The sequence below is a fragment of the Diuraphis noxia genome, unplaced genomic scaffold (genome assembly GCF_037042655.1).
Source record: "Diuraphis noxia isolate RWA-SAM2 unplaced genomic scaffold, SU_Dnox_SAM2 contig0003, whole genome shotgun sequence".
NCBI classification, from domain to species: Eukaryota; Metazoa; Arthropoda; class Insecta; order Hemiptera; family Aphididae; genus Diuraphis; species Diuraphis noxia.
The window spans coordinates 29,138,402-29,144,401 of record NW_028301713.1 but is presented as its reverse complement, the minus strand read 5'-3'; the positions used below and the strand labels follow the sequence as shown (position 1 = coordinate 29,144,401).

The 6,000-nt window shown below is 26.1% G+C and overlaps 1 protein-coding gene across 2 annotated transcripts in view; it reads left to right on the top strand.

Moving 5' to 3' along the window:
• The first annotated feature begins 266 nt into the window (after nt 1-266).
• LOC107173854 (FMRFamide receptor-like) overlaps nt 267-6,000 on the top strand; it is a 101,803-nt gene continuing 96,069 nt past the window's right edge. The window contains exons 1-2 of one of the 2 annotated variants that reach the window (XM_089222378.1): nt 269-573; nt 683-797. The gene's annotated coding sequence lies outside the window, so the exon portion shown is untranslated. Of the gene's footprint in view, nt 574-682; nt 798-6,000 lie in introns of both variants that reach the window. The other variant, XM_015524568.2, reaches the window with a different exon arrangement.

Here is a 6,000-nt window from a genome sequence, read left to right as displayed (position 1 = left end):
ATGCAACTATAATTATTAGTATATTTGATATCGGACGAATCACGATTTCTAACAACCCTCCTGTGGTGGACGAACTAAGAGGCGCGTGTGATAATATTAAAATACCATATCATATCATTATCATTATTATTATTATCAACACGGGCCGTACGAATCTGTACCGCGGTACACGGACAACGCGGCGTGTCATCCCGAGCGTACGCGGGACGGATACACACGCGCGCGCCCCCGCCCGCCGGCGTGTGGCAGTGCGGCACACGCAATCGCGCCGCGCGCACCGACCGACGAGTCCGCCGCCGGCAGCCGCGTCGTCGTGTGTCGCCGCCACGTATTATATATATTATTTTGAATAATAATATAACACTACGCACACGCCACGGACACTCGCGCGTTCGTCGTTCGCGCCGACGACACGCGGTGAGATTTGATCGCCGCCGCCGCCTCCATTTCGCCGTCGCATACGATACGTCATTTTCTTTTAAATATTATTGAAAATTACAAAAAAATTTCAACATTATTCACATATTTTGCACATTCGCCCGTCGATCGCCGTGTCATAGTCGTCATCCATTCGTAAGTTAAAAACACCGTTCGCGACGTAACACGTTCGTAATTATATAATTATTTAAATATTAATATTCTGATTTTCGAAATTCTATCGCCTCCCCCCCCCCCTTCCTAGGATCGTCTCATATCCGCACATCATCTACTGCTGCAAACCCGTATTAACGTATCTACCCGTTACGTAGAATTTAATACCAAAATATAATAATATGTTTTGTTAAATTGTTGCACAGGTAAGTGTTGTCGCTTATACTGAATATTATATATTATTTATGTTACGTATATACTATACATAATACTTGATAATATTATTATTTATTATTATTATTGTTACCTATGAAGTGTGCCTACCCGTGATTCGTTATAATATGATTTAGATGATGCATTTCGTGGGGCGACGAACACACGTTTGTTATTAGTTTTTTTCTTCAACTTTTGACTTTCATATTTCAATTTCTCACAATATATACCTATGTCAATGTCACATATTTTATTACAGCCTATGAGCATAATACTTATATTGCTTTAGAAATTATTATGATGTTATAGAAATCTCTTTTATCTTACGTGAAATAGATACTCGTGTAGTCGTGTGACATAATAATAATATGTACATATTATATTAAATTACTATTATATATTTTTTTCTTCGAGCTATCGGAGAAAAGTAGTAAATTATTTAATACCTATCTATGAGTAGTTCAACAGCTTGAATAGTTTTTATTCGTTATATATTTATTAATTCTTATAAATTTGATAGTTGTGTAGTACCTACGTAAAGTATGTAGTTATAGAAAAACATATACCTCTGTAGTTATAATTACATTATAGTTATATCTACGTATTGTTATTGCCTTTGACCCCGTTATTTTAATAATTTAATTATATGATAGGTTTTGAAAGAAAAATGCAAACCGTATTACCTATATATATTTTTTTTATATTTATCAATTAGAGATTTACTGATAACAAAAGTAGTGACTTCAAAATTTTTGGTTTTTAATGGTTGTTTTTAATAGGTAAATTGCATTATTCGATCAAAAGATTTTAATAAGCAAAATATATGTCAATAAACTTCCAACGTCTGAGTATCGTAATAGACGTCTTTTAACACCAATATATTTTTTCTTATAATACTGTTATAATATAAAAGTCAATTAGTAATCTCTTATTTAACATAATTAATAATTACAGTAATGATTTAACATGGGTTTCTATTTAAATAATTTTATATAGCAGGTACACATAAATAATATATATATATTTTTTTTTATCAATTGTTTATGGCATCAACTACATGGTTATTAGCCGGCGTTACATATTAAATTAACATTAATTACTTACAATACTTACATAATTTCTTTCTACTTATTACTTATAATTAAGGATTTACATTTTAATCTAAGTTAGAATATTTAAATCAGTTGACGCAGTTCTGTTGAGTTGACGAAATTGAGGAGTTTATTGGTCGTCTCGGGAGTGGGTGATAGCGTCTCGTATAGTGTATCGGGTAGTTTTAGTTCAATGCGCCTATAAATAATAATTAATTTAACGAAATATATGAAAACCAATACAACGACAAATTAATAAATAATAACATTTACCAAATAACCAAACATACGTATTATATACAAAAACTGAACATACTCATTGTAATATACTAATATTTGTAATATTGTATACTAAAATGTATAAAAGTATTTCCGAAAAAAATATGAAATCACCAAAAATGCAACAATGCATATAATGATATGTTAGTTATTATTTTAACACAAATTCACGACATTAATTAACCTTGTGTTTTTCATTAAACAAAAACTTACTACCCCAACTATTAGCAAAATGCATTGTATTTATACACAAATGTTTAACTTATAAGTTAACATCGATTAGAGGTTATGTATATCAGGGGATTTGTTTCGAATACCTATGTAAATTAACTTGGTTAATCTTATCTTTAAACATTGATCAATATAAATGATTATAATGTTGTAAGGTTGTTGCAAAACTGGCAATAAAGCGTTACGCTTCAAACGCTCAGTAAAAAATATTTATATATTAAGCAGTTTAAATATATTATGCATCATATTATATTACTTTGGCTATTAATAATATAAATATTATATTTATTGTTATTTATAATCAATGGGAATATATTATGTATATTTTAAAATTATTTGTAGTATTTGAATATCATATAATATAAATGTATTATATTATATTATATTATTTTCCAGATCCTATATGGCTACGTAGCAGTGACGTATATATAAATTAATTTCAGGGGGTTACCCCCCCCCCCCTTAAATACGCCTCTGCTACGCGAATAATGCGTTATCTAAGGACATGCAGAGTAAAAATCAACTTAAACTTTAAGTAATCGAGATGTATGTCCAAAAAAATATCTAACTATTTAAGTTATACTATGAAACCAGGCATCAAAGTAAAATAATATGTTTAATGCTGAAAAATGTAATTAAATTATAATATTATAGAATAATATATTAATACGCGTGTATACGTGGCTTTTTACCAAATATAATAGAGTACGTGTTATAATATAATATTGGCATTAAATTTTATTGAGTATAATTTACATGCTTTTTCGTGGACAAATAATTTATAAAGTTTTAAACTCAGTGTGAATAGATATTTTATTATACCATTTATACCTGTACTTCAGTATACTTGGTTGTACCTATTATTTTTGTGTCACAATATTTCTTTATTTAATATGATTAAAATCTTTAAGCACGGCTTTTTTAAATTGGACATTTTCCAATGATAACAAGCATTAATCGTGTAAAAATCATTCATAATGTCTTATTGTAGGGTAAAAAAGATACTAATTTTATAATACGTTGTATAAATACGTATTATTTTACGCGTTGCTATAATATTTAAGTAGGTACCTATATGCTTTTGTCAAAGATAACAATAAAATGATGATAACCTTTATTATATTTTATTATTATTTTTTGAAATTGTTATACAAATTATAATTAAATAATAATATCAATAATTATAATAAAATTGTGTAACTAAAAAGAAATACATTTTTTTTCGACCATGTAAAATAAACTGTTTATTCTGTTTATAACAAAACTAACCGCATAAATGTATTATATATTTTCGAGTTTCGTAATCTACAATTTTGAAATGATGGGAAAACATTAACCATGCCCGTTAGTACACTTTTTGTTAAAAACTGTCAATAAGATCTAAAATAATATTTTATTATTTCTGTTTATATGTCTTTGTGAATAAACAACTAATGACTTGAATGATCCCACAAAAAATGGCACCATTGTTTTCTTTATTTTTTTTTACAAAAGAAAAAGGTATATATAAATACCTATCCCAAAAAGCTAGCTTAACTTGTTTTACAATAAATATAAAATGTAGATGTATTATATTTATTCAAAATTATTTTTTTAAATAAGAAAAAGGCAAAGATATATTTAATTATTCGTATATTTATAATATTATTGATGCAGCCAATGGCCTCTGCTGCCGAGGCTTATTTTAAATAAAATAAAAAAATATGATTGATTATATAGATGGGTACTTATAAACCTAAAATCTTTACTAATTATTAATCAGGTATGAGGTAGTATTTTTCATCATGTGCTAATTTAATATTAAAAATGCTTACTTAGGATTTAACTTGTTAGTGTGTAACGATTTGATATTTATTTGATTATTTTCAATCATGAACAATTATAACATTTATAACAAAGTCGTCATAAACAAATTGATGTTTCTGAAAAATAAAATTTAATAATTTTATTAAATAAAAAATTATTTCTCATAATATTAAAATTTTTTTATTTTTTTGCTTGTAATTTAAATAGATTTAGTCTATTCTATTTTTCCGAAGTTATATAAAAACGAATCAAATAAGAAAGTGTCATAATTTTCATACTAAATATTTCTGAAAATAAGCCAGCTGAATCATCCATAAAAGTACAATTGTACCCAAGGAAATATTATATTGTATATTGTATTTCGTTTATCCTGTATAATTACCTCTTTTTTAAAACACTTAAATTACAATATGTATTTATTTTTTTATACAACAATAAGTAATATCAACCATCGATAACTTAAATATTAAATACTTGGAATTAGTTTTATACACTGATATTCACTTTTATTTGCCAATAAAATTATTCTTATAACTCGTATGGATTTAGAATTACATATCATACTGTATTTTATTTATATTTCAACACAGTTTGTGTAAGTTTTTTAATCGTTGAATCTTACAGTTCTTTACCATCATATGATATCTCTATGCATAAAAAATAATAAAATAGCAATAACTTATAATTTATATTTACATTCTATACCTTTCAAATTTAACTATTGAGATACATTTATATTTTACACTTTTAAGTTTTAACTTATTAATTTCTTAAAGTAGTTAATACGTTTATTAATACATAGGTAGTTAGATGAATGAAAATCCACTGAACTTTATAAAAAAAAAGAAACTATTAGACATTTTATAAGCAACTTTTTAAATGCCGTGAACTGAGTATTTAATTATTAATAAAAATTTTTTGTTGATAACCAAATTATACTAATTATTGTATTAAGATTACTCATAACAATTTTATCATATTTTGGATTATTGAATAATAAATACAGTATATTATATACCAATATACCTTATATGTTATGTATAATAGGTACACTTATTTTTTATCAACATCTTAGAAACACTCTATTTTTAATCAGTTGTAAACTTTTAATTTAATTGCAACTTCTAAATTATCAAATAAAATATCATATTGAAATATTAAAGAAATATTATTTAATATTTTTTTATTCAGTTATATGTTTAAAATCATTCAAATTAAAAAATGTCCACCTAAAAAACTATCGTACACCATTTTCAAAAATTAATTCTTCACGTATTGTGTCACTTAATTTAGAATGACATTTTTCTACTATGTATACTTATTGGTGAAGTGAGTTCGGAAAGATATTTTAATGCTATTATTCTTAAAGTTAAATATTAGAAACAGGATAAAAATCAATCCAGTTGTAGATAAGTAAAAAATTCTATTGTTGAGACCTAGGAATTTGATAGCATATTGTAGCAGATGCCTTTAAATTAAAAAAAAAAAGCTCGATTATATCAAAATTGTTATTTTTTTTTCAATAATTGTTGTTATAATATATAAGCAATTTCATGTTCTTCTTGTTTCTTTTCGTTATTTCATTGATAACATTAAGCAAATTGCCTCTTTAATATTAAGTTTGTGCTCAGGTTTCAACTTATTACAGAACTGGGAGGTTTCACATGAAAACTTTTTTGAGCCTCATAACTATTCTGTAATCCTATAAAATCTCTAATCCTTAAGTAAAATATAAAGAAAAGTATATTACAAAACCTCATTTTAATTAAAAAAACACATTTTATTACGT